Source organism: Bombina bombina, chromosome 2 (genome assembly GCF_027579735.1).
Source record: "Bombina bombina isolate aBomBom1 chromosome 2, aBomBom1.pri, whole genome shotgun sequence".
NCBI classification, from domain to species: Eukaryota; Metazoa; Chordata; class Amphibia; order Anura; family Bombinatoridae; genus Bombina; species Bombina bombina.
This window is the reverse complement of record NC_069500.1, coordinates 853972454-853990368: the sequence shown is the minus strand read 5'-3', so window position 1 is coordinate 853990368 and position 17915 is coordinate 853972454.

Sequence of the window (17915 nt, the reverse complement as noted above, 5' to 3'; positions counted from 1 at the left end):
TAACTCGCCTGCCTCCTCTGAGGCTGTGGACATCAATCTGCCCGATTGAATACAATTGGGTTGATTGACACCCCCTGCTAGCAGCCGATTAGTGAATATATGATAAATCTACCCCTAAGTCCAAACACTGTCTTTGTGCATTTTACAGTGCTTGAGCCTACATTATTGAACTCCCAGTTACAAAGGTGCAATCCCATTTAGGTCTTCAATAATATAGGTGCAAACATTGTAAAATGTACTGTTAAGTTCTTGTGCATGAAGGTGCATCCCATATAAAAAAATGGTCACAAATGCGCAATCTAGTTTGAACACCTATGCAGATAGCATGTTGATCTGTTCATCATGTTGATTTATTGATCAGGAAGGTTAATAATGGAACTACTTGACTCAGGCTTGCCACTGCAAGCCTGAGTCAAGTAGTTCCATTATTAACCTTCCTGACTAAGGTTTTTGACTAAGGTTGACTAAGTGATGACTAGAAGACTGTCATTACCTCCCCAAGTCATTCATTCCTGTCTACCCAGTGGACACATTAGTCAATGTTCTGCTTCAGCATCCCCAAGTTTAGTTCCACCGTGCTGCCACAACTTTGTGAAGGCACAAAGTTGTGGCAGCACGGTGGAACTAAACTTGGGCACTGTCATAGATCTGCCCTCTCTTGTTCCTCTCTCAGCATCTGGCTTCTTCACACTGCTGGATGTGCCAACACTGCTTTATGATGTTGGCTAACCTGCCATGACCTTCAGTTAGGCTCTTACTTCAAGATAAATACACGTTTATAATCTTGAAGACCTTTGATTGTATTAAGGGATTCATCTGCCACTACAAAGTCCATGTTAACATTAGTATGCTGGCAGTATGCTATTGATCCAAAATCTCACCATGGTGAACGAAAGACTGACAGCTGCTATTGCCTTCCTAATCTTGGCATAAAGTTTCCAGCACCAGTGTAATCAGTTGGACACTAAAACCTAAGCACAATCCATGCAATCACAATTACAACAGTACTTCTTAGTATTTGTAATTTAGTTTATTGCGTATGTGAAGATATAACAGACACTGTTTCAGTTGGTTGCCTTCAATTATTTCTGAATTGCATGTTTTTAAGTACAACAGTCTGAGACCTTGTCTGTTTTATACCTTCAAAAATGCTAATTATAAATATTGAGGAATGCTGCAGCAATTGTGATGGTCTTCCTACTCTGCTCAGAAGAACTACCACTAGCACTGGTTCCCTCCCCAAAGACATTTGGTTACTGCTAGTTAGCTGTCAAAGATAGAAAGGCATGTGCACAGCATAGTTCTGGAAGTAGGTGAATACTCTAGCAGCATCTGACAGTTCTTCTTTTACTAGTTAGTGTCATGTAGGAACAGTACAGTGAAGATACTAAGTTCCTGCTTAAGGTGGTTTGAGACAGCTGCGGGTTCTTTGGGGCTAGAGCCTATATTCGCTGCTTGAAGAACTCACCAGCAATCATTTGTTCCACAACTTTGAATCTGTGTTGGTGGTTGTGGCTGCATAAATAAGATGATGCATGTTGGTTCACTGGCTGCGTTAGTCCATTCCCCTTGCTGTCACTGATAATGCCGTGGCTGTGTAAAGGCCTACACTTTGTGGGACCAGTCACATTCTCTTCTTCCTGCACATATTTTGTTTTATGAAAAGAAAGAAATAGTTTCTATTGAGAAAGTACAGTACAGTGCAAAATGTTGCGTATTAGGCAGCACAATATTTTGTGCTGCACTATAACGTTTAAATTTCTTTACTTTTAAAACAAATTGGAATCCTCTTTTAAAATTACTTTCTTTTCGAATGGAATGATTCAGATGTGCAACTAGCATTGCACTGCTAGTCCCAAATGGATATTGCCACTGTGTATCACTTGGCACTAGCAGTGCTCTGCAGGCACCGAGGGGGTCTTCTGCTGTGTGATTAACCTCATTTGCAGTTGATAGTCATAAAATGGCATGCTCTAAAAAATTAGAGCATGTCATTTTTAGACCATTACGGTCCTTTAAATACTTAATACTGCATCATCACTCCTAAAAAGTTTGTTACATCAAATATAAGGGCTGGTTTATTTAAAGCAACAACTACATGTGGTTCATATAATTGGATTGACAATAGCTATGGACTTTTGTAATTCATGTTTTTTTGCCATTAAAGGCATCACCTGCACAAAAAATATTGTACAGGTGATGCCTTTAATGGCAAAAAAAACATACAGTATGTCTGCTCAGTTTCAGAACACTCAATTATATTTATAGGAAGAATGATTTTAAAAATTGTTTAAATTTGGATTACTCATTTTAGCCAGATTTGCTACCCTGTTTTATAGCATTTGATTGATAGTAAGCATTTAACATAGACTTTCAGTTGAACATAAAACATTGTAGTGCAGGTATATTATACATTTATACAAATTAGTAAAAAAAATAGTCTTTATTGATACAGGTACTGTAAGATTGGCTAACTAGTGACAATGCATGACCTAACTATAATGTGAAGGAAAATTGAAAATATTTAAGAGCATAGGAACAGATGTTTGGCTGTACAAGCTATTGCTAAAAACACCTGCTACCCTTTCTTAAATATATTAATTTAGAAGAATTAACAAGCATAAGAAGACACTTCTAATGTGCTTAAAGATGTTAGGTTCTTCCATGTCTCTCAACATCTGGCTTTACATTTTCTTTTTATCATTTATTTTATTATGTACCATATATGTAATAAATAGTTTATGCAAACAAAATACACAAGTGCTTTCCCTTAACATTTTTACTTCAACTTAACAAGGGAATCAATATTTATTAACAATACAAATAAGAATCGTGGCTAATCCAACAATTTGTCCCTGGAGATAAAATACATAAAAACATAGTTTATACCAATATATAAATAACATAAATATAAGAATAAATATGTTGTATTATTATTATACCTAATTTATATAAAAAAAATACTAATACATTCAATAATAAACCAATGGATGCATCCATAAATCATTATATTCACTAAGTAGAATAGTAATAAAAATGTTAAAAAATATATATTTATACACATACACAAAGTATCTGCAAAATCCCTCATTGCATGGAATCACTATTTCTAAAGAATGTGAAAAAAACAGGAGTTCCCTTATCTCCTTCCCCAAATTTTAAGAAGATGTTTCCAGTTCCTGCTACTTATCTGGAGTTGTGGACTATGATTCCTAAAGTGGACGATGCTATATCCACTCTCGCTCAGAGAACTGCTATCCCATTAGAGCACAGTACTGACATAAAGGTGGAAGGTTACTTGCAAAGGTTGTTTAACCAGATGGGTCTCCTTTTCCAACCCACATTGGGTGTGGCTGCGGTTGCTGGAGCCACTACATTCTGTTGTTGTGACTCCTTATCTGACATGGTTCTTGTAGACACCCCATTGGAGGATATTTGGGATAGAATTAAAACTTTTAAAATGGCAAATTCTTTCATTTGTGATGCCATTATGCAAGTTATCTGTTTAAATACAAAATCTTCAGGATTTGCTGTTCCTCCAGGAGAGCACATTGGCTGAAATCTTGGTCAAGTCCAGACTACTTTCCTTAGCCTTTAAGACCTAATTTGGCCCAGGATTAGATTCCATTGTCTCCACGGTTAATGGGGGTAAGGGTGCTTTACTTCCCCAGAAAATCTAGCTATAAGGGTTGCCAATCTGGTCATTTTTGTCCCTTTCGTACAAATAAGGGACAGAGATCTCCAGCTTCCTCTAAGTCGAAACAGGCCAAAAGTACCTGGAAGCCAAATTAATCTTGGAACAAGAGCAAGCAGTCCAAGAAATCTGCCCCTGAAAATAAATAAATAAGCATGAAGGGTTGGCCCCTGATCCAGGCTTGGATCAAGTATGGGGCAGACTTTCCTTATTTCAGGCAGCTTGGTTTCAGGATGTTCAGGATCCATGGGAATTGAAGGTGAATTCTGTGGGATACAAGTTTCCTTTATCCAGGCTTTCTTCAAGGCCAGAAAAAAGAAGTTCCTTTTGAAGTCTGAAGAAGATCTGATTTCTATGGGTGTGGTTGTTCCCGTAACCCTATAGGAAAGGGGTTTTATTCAAATCTATTTATAGTTCCCAAAAATTAGGTGTCTCAACAAGTTTCATAGAGTTCCTTCTTCCAAAATAAAAACTATCAGATCTATCCTCCCCTGCTTCAGGAGGGAACATTTATGACCACGATAGATCTAAAGGATGCATATTCCCATTCACAAGGATCACCATCAGTTCCTTCGATTTGCAATCCTGGATTTTCATTATCAGTTTGTGGCTTTTCTTTTTGGTCTGGCTACTGCTCCGCAAATCTTGCAAGGTTTTGCAAGCTCTTCTGGCAGTGATCAAAGCTCAGGGTATTGTGGTACCCCTTATTTGGATGTTATCTTGGTTCAGACTCCCTCTTTTGATTCTGCAAGATCTCACACAGAGAGACTTTTGTGTCTCCTTCGATTTTCAATCTAGGAAAGAGCTCTCTTGGTCCCAGCATAAGAGTGTGCTTCCTGAAAACCATCATAGATTCTGTCTCTGAGGATCTTTTTAAGGGATCAGTGCTGATTCAAGCTTCAGGCTACCTGCTGTTTGTTACAATATTCAACTTGGCCCTCGGTGGCTCAGTGCATGGATGTAGTTGGACTCATAGTAGCTGCTACGGACAGTATTCCTTTTGCTCGTTTCCATCTGAGACCTCTTCAACTATGAATGCTCACACAATGGAATGGCAATCACTCTGACCTATCTCAGTTAATCAGTCTAGATCTGGGGGTGAGGCAGTCCCTGTCTTGGTTGATTTCTCAGGAACATCTGTCTCAGGGAGTTTGCTTCCTGAGACCGTCTTGGTAGATTCTGACTACAGATGCAAGTTTGATAGGCTGGGGAGCTGTATGGGGTCTCCTCAGAGTGCAGGAAACTTTCTGGACCCCTCTAATGGCATAGCCTCAGCTTTTGGTATGTCCACTTTATTTGATTCCAGTCAGACAATATCACTGCAGTGGCCTATATTAATCACCAGGGAAAGAGTCCATTGGAGATGAGAGGTCTCTTGTATCCTTTAGTGGGACGAGAAATTCTATTGTCTCATATCGGCCATTTACATTCCAGCTGTAGACAATTGGAAAGCAGATTTCCTAACCAGGCATACCTTCCATCTCAGAGAATAGTCGCTTCACCAGGAAGTGTTTTCCCTGAAAACCCTCAGATGGGGGGTTCCGGAGATAGACCTCATGGCTAATCAGCTAAATGCCAAGCCACCCAGATACGGGTCGATATTGAGGGACACTCGGGCTGAGCTGGTGGATGCATTAGTGGTTCCGTGGAGGTACAGTCTTGTATGTCTCTTTCCACCTCTTGCACTTCTTCCTTGTGTAATCACACAAGTAAAACAGGAAGGTGTCTCTGCAATTCTGGTTGCTCCGGCGTGGCCTTGCAGAACTTGGTTTGCTGATCTTGTGAAGATGTCATCTACTCCTCCCTGGAGACTGCCTTAGAGACCAGACCTTCTACAGCAAGGTCCATTTTATCATAAAAATCTAGATTCTCTGAGGCTGACTGTGTGGAGATTGAACTGCATACAGATTGTCCAGGAGAGGTTTCTCTGACAAGGTCATTGATACTTTAATTCAGGCTTGTAAACCTGTGACTAGATGCATTTAAGGGTATGGTGAACCTACTTGTCTTGGTGTGATGAACAAGGTTTTCCCTGGCACAAGGTGAAGGTTCCTCGTATCTTTTTGTATCTCCTGGAAGGCTTGGAGCCTTTTGGCTAGTTCTCTTAAGGATCAGATCTCTGCCCTTTCTGTTTTAAAAGGTTGGCTAGGTTACCAGATGTTTTGTCCTTTGTTCAGGCTTTTGCAAGCATTAGGCCTGTGTTTAATCTGTTGCTCCTCTGTGGCGTCTTAATTTTGTTCTTTGAGTTCTTCAGCAGGCTCCATTTGAGCTTATGCAATTCTATTGACATTAAGCTTTTGTCGTGGCTATTTCTTTTGCTTGCAGAGTTTCTGAATAAGCTGCTTTACGTGACCCACCATATTTTGTTTTTCATGCTGATAAGGCGGTTTTGCGTACTAAGTTGGGTTTTCTACCTAATGTTGTTTCTACCATTAATTTCAATCAGGAAATTATGGTGCCTTCTTTTTGTCCCAATCCTTCCTCTCAGAAGGAGCGTTTGTTACACAATTTGGATGTTGTCAGAGCTTTGAAGTTCTACCTTCATGCTACCAAGGAATTTTGTCAGGCCTCTTCGTTGTTCATTATGTATACTGGAAAGTGCAGGGGTCAAAAATCCACTTTGACCACCCTTTCTTTTTTGTTGAGAAGTCTAATCCGTATGGCCTATGTAGAGGCGGGTCAACAGTCTCCTTCTAGGATCACAGCTCATTCTACCCGTGCAGTATCTTTGTCTTGGGACTTTAAGAATTTGGCTTCCGTGGAACAGATCTGTAAAGTGGCTATGTGACCTTCTTTACATACCTTTACCAAGTTTTACAAATTTGCCTCAGCTGAGGATGCCTTTGGGAGAAAAGTGCTTCAAGCAGTGGTGCCTTCATTTTAGGACTGCCTCTGTTTTTTTCTTTCCCTCCCTATTCATTCTATCTCCTCTTCAGCTTGGGTATTGGTTTCCCACAGGTAGTGAACAAAATTGTAGACTCTCACTGCCATTAGAAAGAAAACAAAATTATGCTTACCTGATAAATTATTTTCTTTCTTGGCAGTGAGAGTCCATGATCCCGCCCTAAAATTTAAGTTTTCACTGCATTTTCTTTTTTCCTTCTGGTACCTCTGTTTTCCTTGTCTCTCTTTACTTTTCCTTATCCTCGGCTTGAATTACTGAGAGGGTAGAGGAAGAGGGAGGGATATTTATGGCTTTTGCTGGGGTGTCTTTGCCTCCTCCTGGTGGCCAGGTGTTGAATTCCCACAGGTAATGAATGAAATTGTGGACTCTCACTGTCAAGAAAGAAAAGAATCAGGTAAGCATAAACTTTTTTTTCTTCCACAGGACTGCCACTGGCTGGATGTTTTTTGTTCATTGCACCATTCTCGATACACCCTTGAAATTGTGGTACATGAAAAGTTCAGGAGTACTGCTGTTTCAGATATGATTGGTCCAGAACGTCTTGCATCTACTATCATGCCATGTTCAAAGTCCATTAGATCACTGCTCTTCCCTATTCTCGCTGCAGATTGTATGCTTAACTGATAGTAGGAAGGTTGTTCTTCTGTATTTATACCAAAACTGTGGCCAAGTGACGTGCAACTTAGTGAAACAAATCATTTGTGTTCACAGCAGGGCTGTACCTAATAAAGTGCCCAAAATGTGTATATACATACTACTGTTCTGGAAACATTTGATGTAAGGCAGTTTTGGATTCAAAATTCTTAGATACGCTTTTATGTGAAACCTTAAGGCCAATATAGGAGGATAACTAATGAACTATTAATATGGAACTGAACACTGTTGCTACTCACACAAGTTACTAATTAACATTTTTTATTTCTATTCTACTTGGTTCATACAGTGAATGCACCCATTAATTGATTATTGAATGTAATAGTATTTTTATAATATACATTAGGTATAATAATAAAACATATTTATTCATATATGTATTTTATTTATATATTTGTGTAAAAATATGATCTCTATGGACAAATTGCTGTATTAGCCACAATACTTATTTGGTTTTTTTTAGGCTGTATTGCTGTGAGGGAGAAAAGCATTTTAGAATTTTAGCAATATTTGTCTATAGGAAACTTTTAGAACATTGTGTTTTTGCTTAAACACTATCGGCTAGATTTAGAGTTTGGCGTTAGCCGTCAAAACCAGCGATAGAGGCTCCTAACGCTGGTTTTGGGCTACCGCTGGTATTTAGAGTTAGTCAGGAAAGGGTCTAACGCTCACTTTCCAGCCGTGACTTTTCCATACCGCAGATCCCCCTACGCCATTTGCGTATCCTATCTTTTCAATGGGATCTTTCTAACGCCGGTATTTAGAGTCTTGGCTGAAGTGAGCATTAGAAATCTACCGACAAAACTCCGGCCGCAGAAAAAAGTCAGGAGTTAAGAGCTTTCTGGGCTAATGCCGGTTCATAAAGCTCTTAACTACTGTGCTCTAAAGTACACTAACACCCATAAACTACCTATGTACCCCTAAACCGAGGCCCCCCCACATCGCTGCCACTCTATTAAAATTTTTTAACCCCTAATCTGCCGACCGCACACCGCCGCCACCTACGTTATCCCTATGTACCCCTAATCTGCTGCCCCTAACACCGCCGACCCCTATATTATATTTATTAACCCCTAATCTGCCGCCCCCAACGTTGCCTCCACCTACCTACAATTATTAACCCCTAATCTGCCGACCGGACCTCACCACTACTATAATAAAGTTATTAATCCCTAATCCGCCTCACTCCCGCCTCAAAAACCCTATAAGAAATAGTATTAACCCCTAATCTGCCCTCCCTAACATCGCCGACACCTAACTTCAAGTATTAACCCCTAATATGCCGACCGGACCTCGCCGCTACTGTAATAAATTTATTAACCCCTAAAGCTAAGTCTAACCTTAACACTAACACCCCCTAAGTTAAATATAATATAAATCTAACAAAATAAATTTACTCTTATTAAATAAATTATTCCTATTTAAAGCTAAATACTTACCTGTAAAATAAACCCTAATATAGCTACAATATAAATAATAATTATATTGTAGCTATCTTAGGATTTATTTTTATTTTACAGGCAACTTTCAATTTATTTTAACTAGGTACAATAGCTATTAAATAGTTATTAATTATTTAATAGCTACCTAGTTAAAATAAAGAGAAAATTACCTGTAAAATAAAAACTAACCTAAGTTACAATTACACCTAACACTACACTATACTTAAATAAATTATTCCTATTTAAAACTAAATACCTGTAAAATAAACCCTAAGATAGCTACAATGTAATTAATAATTACATTGTAGCTATTTTATGATTTATATTTATTTTACAGGTAACTTTGTATTTATTTTAGCTAGTTAGAATAGTTATTAAATAGTTATTAACTATTTAATAACTACCTAGCTAAAAGAAATACAAAATTACCTGTAAAATAAATCCTAACCTAAGTTACAATTAAACCTAACACTACATTATCATTAAATTAATAAAATAAATTAACTACAAAAACTACAATTAAATACAATTACATAAACTAACTAAAGTACAAAAAATAAAAAAAATAAATTACAAACATTTTAAAAATATTACAACAATTTTAAGCTAATTACACCTAATCTAAGCCCCCTAATAAAATAACAAAGCCCCCCAAAATAAAAAAAATTCCCTACCCTATTCTACATTAAAAAAGTTCAAAGCTCTTTTACCTTACCAGCCCTTAAAAGGGCCTTTTGTGGGGCATGCCCCAAAGAAAACTGCTCTTTTGCCTGTAAAAGAAAAATACAACCCCCCCCCAACATTAAAACCCACCACCCACATACCCCTAATCTAACCCAAACCCCCCTTAAAAAAACCTAACACTACCCCCCTGAAGATCATCCTACCTTGAGTCGTCTTCACTCAGCCGAGCCACAGATGGAACCGAAGAGGAGATCCAGAGCGGCAGAAGTGATCCTCCATGGGGCGCTGAAGAAGTCTTCCATCCGATGAAGTGATCCTCCAGGTGGCGCTGAAGAAGTCTTTCATCCGGGCGATGTCATCTTCCAAGCGGGGTCTTCAATCTTCTTCTTCAGGATCCATCTTCATTCCGCCAATGCGGAACATCCTTCTTCCCCAACGGACTACCGACGAATGAAGGCTCCTTTAAGGGACGTCATCCAAGATGGCGTCCCTCGAATTCCGATTGGCTGTTAGGATTCTATCAACCAATCGGAATTAAGGTAGGAAAAATCTGATTGGCTGATGGAATCAGCCAATCAGATTCAAGTTCAATCCGATTGGCTGATCCAATCAGCCAATGAGCTTGCATTCTATTGGCTGTTCCGATCAGCCAATAGAATGCAAGCTCAATCTGATTGGCTGATTGGATCAGCCAATCGGATTGAACTTGAATCTGATTGGCTGATTCCATCAGCCAATCAGATTTTTCCTACCTTAATTCCGATTGGCTGATAGGATTCTATCAGCCAATCGGAATTCGAGGGATGCCATCTTGGATGATGTCCCTTAAAGGAGCCTTCATTCATCGGTAGTCCGTCGGGGAAGAAGGATGTTCCGCGTCGGCGGAATGAAGATGGATCCTGAAGAAGAAGATTGAAGACCCCGCTTGGAAGATGACATCGCCCGGATGGAAGACTTCTTCAGTGCCGCCTGGAGGATCACTTCATCGGATGGAAGACTTCTTCAGCACCCCTTGGAGGATCACTTCTGCCGCTCCGGATCTCCTCTTCGGTTCCATCGGTGGCTCGGCTGAGTGAAGACGACTCAAGGTAGGATGATCTTCAGGGGGGTAGTGTTAGGTTTTTTTAAGGGGGGTTTGGGTTAGATTAGGGGTATGTGGGTGGTGGGTTTTAATGTTGGGGGATTGTATTTTTCTTTTACAGGCAAAAGAGCAGTTTTCTTTGGGGCATGCCTCACATAAGGCCCTTTTAAGGGCTGGTAAGGTAAAAGAGCTTTGAAATTTTTTAATGTAGAATAGGGTAGGGAATTTTTTTATTTTGGGGGGCTTTGTTATTTTATTAGGGGGCTTAGATTAGGTGTAATTAGCTTAAAATTGCTGTAATATTTTTAAAATGTTTGTAACTTATTTTTTTTATTTTTTGTAACTTAGCTTTTTTTATTTTTTGTACTTTAGTTAGTTTATGTAATTGTATTTAATTGTAGTTATTTGTAGTTAATTTATTTTATTAATTTAATGATAGTGTAGTGTTAGGTTTAATTGTAACTTAGGTTAGGATTTATTTTACAGGTAATTTTGTATTTCTTTTAGCTAGGTAGTTATTAAATAGTTAATAACTATTTAATAACTATTCTAACTAGCTAAAATAAATTAAAGTTACCTGTAAAATAAATATAAACCCTAAAATAGCTACAATGTAATTATTAATTACATTGTAGTTATCTTAGGGTTTATTTTACAGGTAAGTATTTAGTTTTAAATAGAAATAATTTATTAAAGTATAGTGTAGTGTTAGGTGTAATTGTAACTTAGGTTAGTTTTTATTTTACAGGTAAATTTCTCTTTATTTTAGCTAGGTAGCTATTAAATAGTTAATAACTATTTAATAGCTATTGTACCTAGTTAAAATAAATTGAAAGTTGCCTGTAAAATAAAAATAAATCCCAAGATAGCTACAATATAATTATTATTTATATTGTAGCTATATTAGGGTTTATTTTACAGGTAAGTATTTAGCTTTAAATAATTTATTTAATAAGAGTTAATTTATTTCATTAGATTTAAATTATATTTAACTTAGGGGGGTGTTAGGGTTAGGGCTAGACTTAGCTTTAGGGGTTAATAAATTTATTAGAGTAGCAGTGAGGTCCGGTTGGCAGATTAGGGGTTAATACTTGAAGTTAGGTGTCGGCGATGTTAGGGAGGGCAGATTAGGGGTTAATACTATTTATTATAGGGTTATTGAGGCGGGAGTGAGGCGTATTAGGGGTTAATAACTTTATTATAGTAGCAGTGAGGTCCGGTCGGCAGATTAGGGGTTAATAAGTGTAGGTAGGTGGAGGCGACGTTGGGGGCGGCAGATTAGGGGTTAATAAATATAATATAGGGGTTGGCGGTGTTAGGGGCAGCAGATTAGGGGTTCATAGGGATAACGTAGGTTGCGGCGGTGTACGGAGCGGCAGATTAGGGGTTAAAAAATATGCAGGGGTCAGCGATAGCGGGGGCAGCAGATTAGGGGTTAATAAGTGTAAGGTTAGGGGTGTTTAGACTCGGGGTACATGTTAGGGTGTTAGGTGCAGACTTAGGAAGTGTTTCCCCATAGGAAACAATGGGTCTGCGTTAGGAGCTGAACGCTGCTTTTTTGCAGGTGTTAGGTTTTTTTTCAGCTCAAACGGCCCCATTGTTTTCTATGGGGGAATCGTGCACGAGCACGTTTTTTAAGATGGCCGCGTCCGTAAGCACCGCTGGTATTTAGAGTTGCAGTGGCGGTAAATTATGCGCTACGCTCCCTTTTTGGAGCCTAACGCAGCCCTTCTGTGAACTCTAAATACCAGCGGTATTTAAAAGGTGCGGGGAAAAAAAGCCAGCGTTAACTACGTGGGTCGTTACCGACAAAACTCTAAATCTAGCCGTATGTATTAAACTATAGTTAAAATACCCCTCTATATCCAGATGAAAACAACTGATGTAAGCTAATTGTATTATATTAATGCAATATAAATTATTCAAAATAGCGACTAAACTTTCATTATTCAGACAGAACATGTAATTTTAAACAATTTACATATATTTAATGTGCTTTGTTCTCTTAGTATAGGTAAGCTCAGGAGCAGTAATGACTACTGGGAGCTAGCTGCTGATTGGTGGCTGCCAATATATGCCTCTTGTCAATGGCTCACCTGATGTGTTTCAGTTAGCTCCCAGTAGTGCATTGCTGCTTTTTCAGCAAAGGATACAAAGAGACAAACATATCAGTAATCTGCTTGCTGGACAGTGAAGCATCACCAGAATGGTCCAGACACAAGAACAGTGGTTTAATTATACCAAAGTTGTACTCATGGATTTAGACCAGTGCTTTCTTCTTCTCCTAAATCAGCATTGAACAGCGAGTCTTCCATACCCTGAATTATTTTGGGAGGAGAGTTACTTAAAGGGACAGTCTACAATAAAATTGTTTAAATTCGCTTTTTATTATTGAGGACACAACAAAATGATACAAGATCCGTAAATACATCCAAATGTTTGACAGCATTAGAAGTTGACATAAACATAACCAGAAAGGTAGGCATTTCAATAAGAAGGATGTAACCTTCAAATATCAAAGTGAGACATGTTGATATAAAACAGATGTAGGTCAGATCCATCAGTTATGCATTCAAGTATATAAAACCTAACTGACAATTTGCACGTGTCCCTCAATATCTTTTATAATATATTCATAAAATAACCACTTAAAGGGACATTAAACCGCAACATTTTCTTTCATGATTCAGATATAAAATACAATTTTAAACAACATTCCTATTTACTTCTATTATCTAATTTGCTTCATTCTTTAGATATCTTTTGTTAAAGAAATAGCAATACACATGGGTGAGCCAATCACATGAGGAATCTAAGTGCAGCCACCAATCAGAAGCTACTGAGCCTATCTAGATATGCTTTAAAGGAAAGAATGTCAAGAGAATGAAGCAAATTAGATTATAGAAGTAAATTAGAAAGTAGTTTAAAATGGTATTCTCCATCTGCATCATGAAAGAAAAAAATTGGTTTTAATGTCCCTTTAACCATATTAACTAACCTAACATTACCAAACTACTTTAGGACCTAAGAGTTGTGGATTGATGGCATCCCCTTAGGCCTAGCAAATGAGAGATGTGGGGGGGAGGAGGAAAAAACAAAAAAAAACAACAAGAGTTAGAAGGATTCAATAAGGAGTGCCTCAGAGTCTCGCGTTCCGTTCTGAGAGGGTCTTGATGTAAACAATGTTTTCCATTCTCCCCTTAGGGCCGCCTCCAACATTATCTCATGATGCACAAAAGGCTGATGCTCTGTAGGCAGTTTTTCTAAGAGACACTTCCACTTCCTTAAAAACGCAGTAGTCTGTGCTTAGTATCCCAACAAACACCCTGTTGTTCAATAAATTGTTTGAATAGAATCCTTTTAAATTGTGTCACCGTTGGGGCCGATCTAGAGCACCATAAGATTAAGATGCAGTACCTTGTGCTGCTAACATTAACCCATGTAAACAGGTATATATTAGTGGTATTAAAAGAAATATCAATACACAGGGTTGTTTTAAACCAGTATTGTAAATATCCCCAAAACCGTTTAATCAAAGGGGGCAATTAAAGAAGTAATGAACTAGAGAGAGGTCAGGGAACTGACATTTTATGCACTTGTTTGGGTGTTGAGGGTTCCATTTTGCCCTTCTGCTATGGGTGATGTAGTCTCTGTTAATTAACCCAATTTGTGCCTCCCTCAGTGTCAATGCCAGAGTAGCTGCCTTGGTTTTCATGAGACTATTCTTAATATCTTGGATGGACACCTCGTTTGTGGTGACCAATCTCAATTTCTCCAAATCACTCGATTGAGCTTTAGTAGTATGATGTCGAAGGATTTCCTGATAGATTTCTGAGATCGAAAAGCTCCCCATATTAAAAGCAACCTGGGGGATCGCAAATGGAGCTTGACTCCAGAACCCTGAGTTAGCATCCATTAGCGCTTTAACATAGTGCCTAATCTGCAGATTTACATAGAAATGTTGGTTCAGAAGGTTGAAGGTGGCTTTCAGATCCTGGAATGTTTTTACGGTGTGCGACAGTGGATCCAGAAAATCTCCCACCCTCTGCAGCCCCCTCCAACCCCATATGCCAAAGGGAGCATGCTCATCTCCCCCAGGGAAACAAGGTTTACCTCTAATGGGTATATATTTGGGAGCAGGGTGCAGGTGCAGTAGTTTGTGTGCCTGCAACCAGGCTGTGAGAGGGTCCCTGTATAGGAAGTTATTCTTTATATGCTGAGGCAAGTCTCTCAGTTGGCATTGGAGGATTTTGTTGTCCTTCATTCCACGAATGGAAGTGGGGCTGGAGAAGAGCTCCCTTGTCCCAGCTACATGGGTATTCTGCTTAGGAATTATTTTTGATCCTTTTAATGAAGTATTTTCTGTCGGAGGTCAGGAAGGCCTAGATTCTTCCTCTTGCCTCCTTCTGTCCACTGTTCAGTCTCAGTGAATCAGTGTCCGATTCCATTAGAGAGTTCAGCAGTTCTGCATGCTCAGTCATTGGAATGGGGCTGTCGACAAGAGTCTCTTTCCAGTGGTGGGAGGTGTCTGGGACTCGTTGAGACCCGCCGGGGAATTAGGAAATGGTAGATCGCTCGCTTATCAGGTGAGACACTTTGACCCACTTTATAGAATCCCCTTACCCATTTTCTACACTCCTCCCTAGTTGTTAGGACACCATTTTTTTTAACTCTTAGTTCTCTTAGAGTCTTTTTGACTCCGTATTATATCTAATTTAAATTATGCCCTGTAGGAACAGTCACTGTTAATTTCCTTTCTCTTTGGCTTTGTTAGCGCTATCCCAGTCCCCCAATTCTTTGTACCAAGTTTGGTTTTCTTTTTAAAAAAAATTTGGACAGAGATTTTAATCAGGAACTTGTTGTTCCTTCTCCCTGTCCTAATTTTTTGTCTCATAAAAACGTCTGTTGCACAACTTAGATGTTGTGCGGGCCCTTAGATTTTATCTACAGGCTTCAAGGGACTTTCATCAGTCTTCTGTATTGTTTGTTGTTTTTCTGGCATTATGGCCAGAAGGCTTATGCCACTTATTTTTCTCTCTGGTTGAGAAGTGTTATTCGTCGGGCTTTTGAGCCTGCTGGACAGCAATCACCTGAGATAATTACTGCTCTCTCCACTAGGCCGGTGTTTTCTTCTTGGGCCTTCAAGAAGGAGGCCTCTGTAGAATGGATTTGTAAGGCGGCGACTTGGCATTTTTTTGCTAATTTTTCCTATAGTCAAAAGAAACCTCAGCTGAGGCCAAAGAAGCAGTGGTACCTTCTGTTTAGGTTGACTATCTTGTCCCTCCCGTATCATCTGTGTCCTCTAGCTTGGGTATTGATTCCCAATAGTAATAAATTATGCTTACCTGATAAATTTCTTGACATGGTGAGTCCACGGCCCTCCATATTTTTCAGACAGGTTTTTTTAATATAAACCTCAGGCACCTCTGCACCTTGTGTTATTTTCTTTCTCTCCTTTCCTTTGGTCGAATGACTGGAGTTTGTGGGAAGGGATACTTAACAGCTCTGCTGTGGTGCTCTTTGCCTCCTCCTGCTGGCCAGGAGTCATATTCCCAACAGTAATTAATGATGATCCGTGGACTCACCGTGTCAAGAAATAAATAAATTTATCAGGTTAGCATAAATTTTCTTTTTTTCTTTTTGTTTCTTTTTTAAGTTTCTTTCATGTAAGTGGCAAGAGTCCATGAGCTTGTGACATATGGAATATACATTCCTACCAGGAGGGGGCAAAGTTTCCCAAACCTCAAAATGCTTATAAATACACCTCCCACCACACTCATTCCTCTGTTTTACAAACTTTGCCTCCTGTGGAGGTGGTGAAGTAAGTTTGTGCTTGATTTCTTCTATGATAGGCGCTTCTAAGCATTTTAAAGCCTAATTCCTCTCAGAGTACAGTTTTTTTCAGAGGGATGTGAAGAGAGTATCACCTGTTGATTTCATGGTTTCACTCATGGGAAATCTTTTCAAAGGCTCTCTGTTATTCATTCTTTACTTCCCTTTTCAGATTGACAATGTACTCTTTTACCATTACCTCTCCGACACTCTCAAAGGCTCTCTGTTATTCATTCTCTACTACACCTTTCAGATCGACGATGTACTCTTTTACCATGACCTCTGCGACACTCTCAGCTATGTTTAGTGGTTTATGTTATATTATAAAGTTTTAAATATATGTGTTTACTTATATTTGCCATGAGTCTGGTCTATGTATATTTCCCTTTTGCAGTCTAGCAGTTTCAGTATGAGAATCATGTTTTAGGAAGTTTATTTAAATTTGTATTCTTACCTGGGGTTTCCGTATTTTTTTTTCAATTTATCTTGTTTTTCCTTAATTTTTGCGAGCAAATCTAGGCTTGCGTGGATGCAAAATGCTGTTATTTATTGCGTCATTCTTGGCGAGAATTTTTTTTTGCCATGAAGTTGCGCCTATAGTGGCGCTAGTTTCGTCATTTCCTGCGTCTTTATTGACGCTAGTTATTTTGGGGCAAAGTCACACTTGTTATGACGTGAGTTGCTTTATTTCCTGGTGTTGGTTTGGCGGCAAAAACATTTTTCACCTCCTTTTGCGTCATGCGTCATACTTGGCGCCAAAAAAATGTATTTAAAATTTTTATTTTACCCCACTTTTATGCTTCTTGCTCTCTTTATATTATAGAGAGCTATGCCGTTTGCTTTTTTGCCTATTTTTTTATTATAATATTTTTTTCCCATTCCTGAAGCTGCTATATGAGGAAATTGAATATTTTGTTTAAATGTTAATTTTTTTCCTTTTACATTTTGCAAGATGTCTCTCTCAGACTGATCCTGACTTTGATGTTACTGTAGAAACTAAGATGCCCTGAACACATTTCTTTAACAAGCTAAGTGTGTTTTTATTGTCAAGCTGATTTTATTCTCTTCAGCTCAATTATGTGGCATTTATTTATCTTATTTCATGCTGCTGATGTTTCTATATCTACAAATACATTTACTGTTTTTTAATTTTTCAGTTTAATGTACCTGATTAATTCTGCAGATTTCACATGTTATTACTGCAATCATAAGAAGGCTATGACTGTTTTTGTGTCTTCAAATAAACTTATAAGGTCCTTCCAAAATTGTTATAAGATTTAATCAATTTTGTTTTGACTGACAGCATACTTAAGTTTATTCTACAGATGAGGGTTTCTTTGGCTTAAAGGATCCTGCATCAGAGACTGTATTTGACAAAATCTTCATTTTTATTTTTTGTACATTTTTTGTTCTTTATTAAGGAAGTTTTGATAATTTTAGGTATTAGGAGTCTAGTCCTCCTATTAAATGTGTTATATTCATTTAAATATTTCTTTAAATTGCTCCTGAGGTTTTTTTTCCTATTCTAGATGCTATCTATTATATGTTTGCTCGAATGGATTAAACCTAATTCCTTTTTGGGAATGTACTACTATTTCTATGGAAGTTAGTACTTATTTTCAG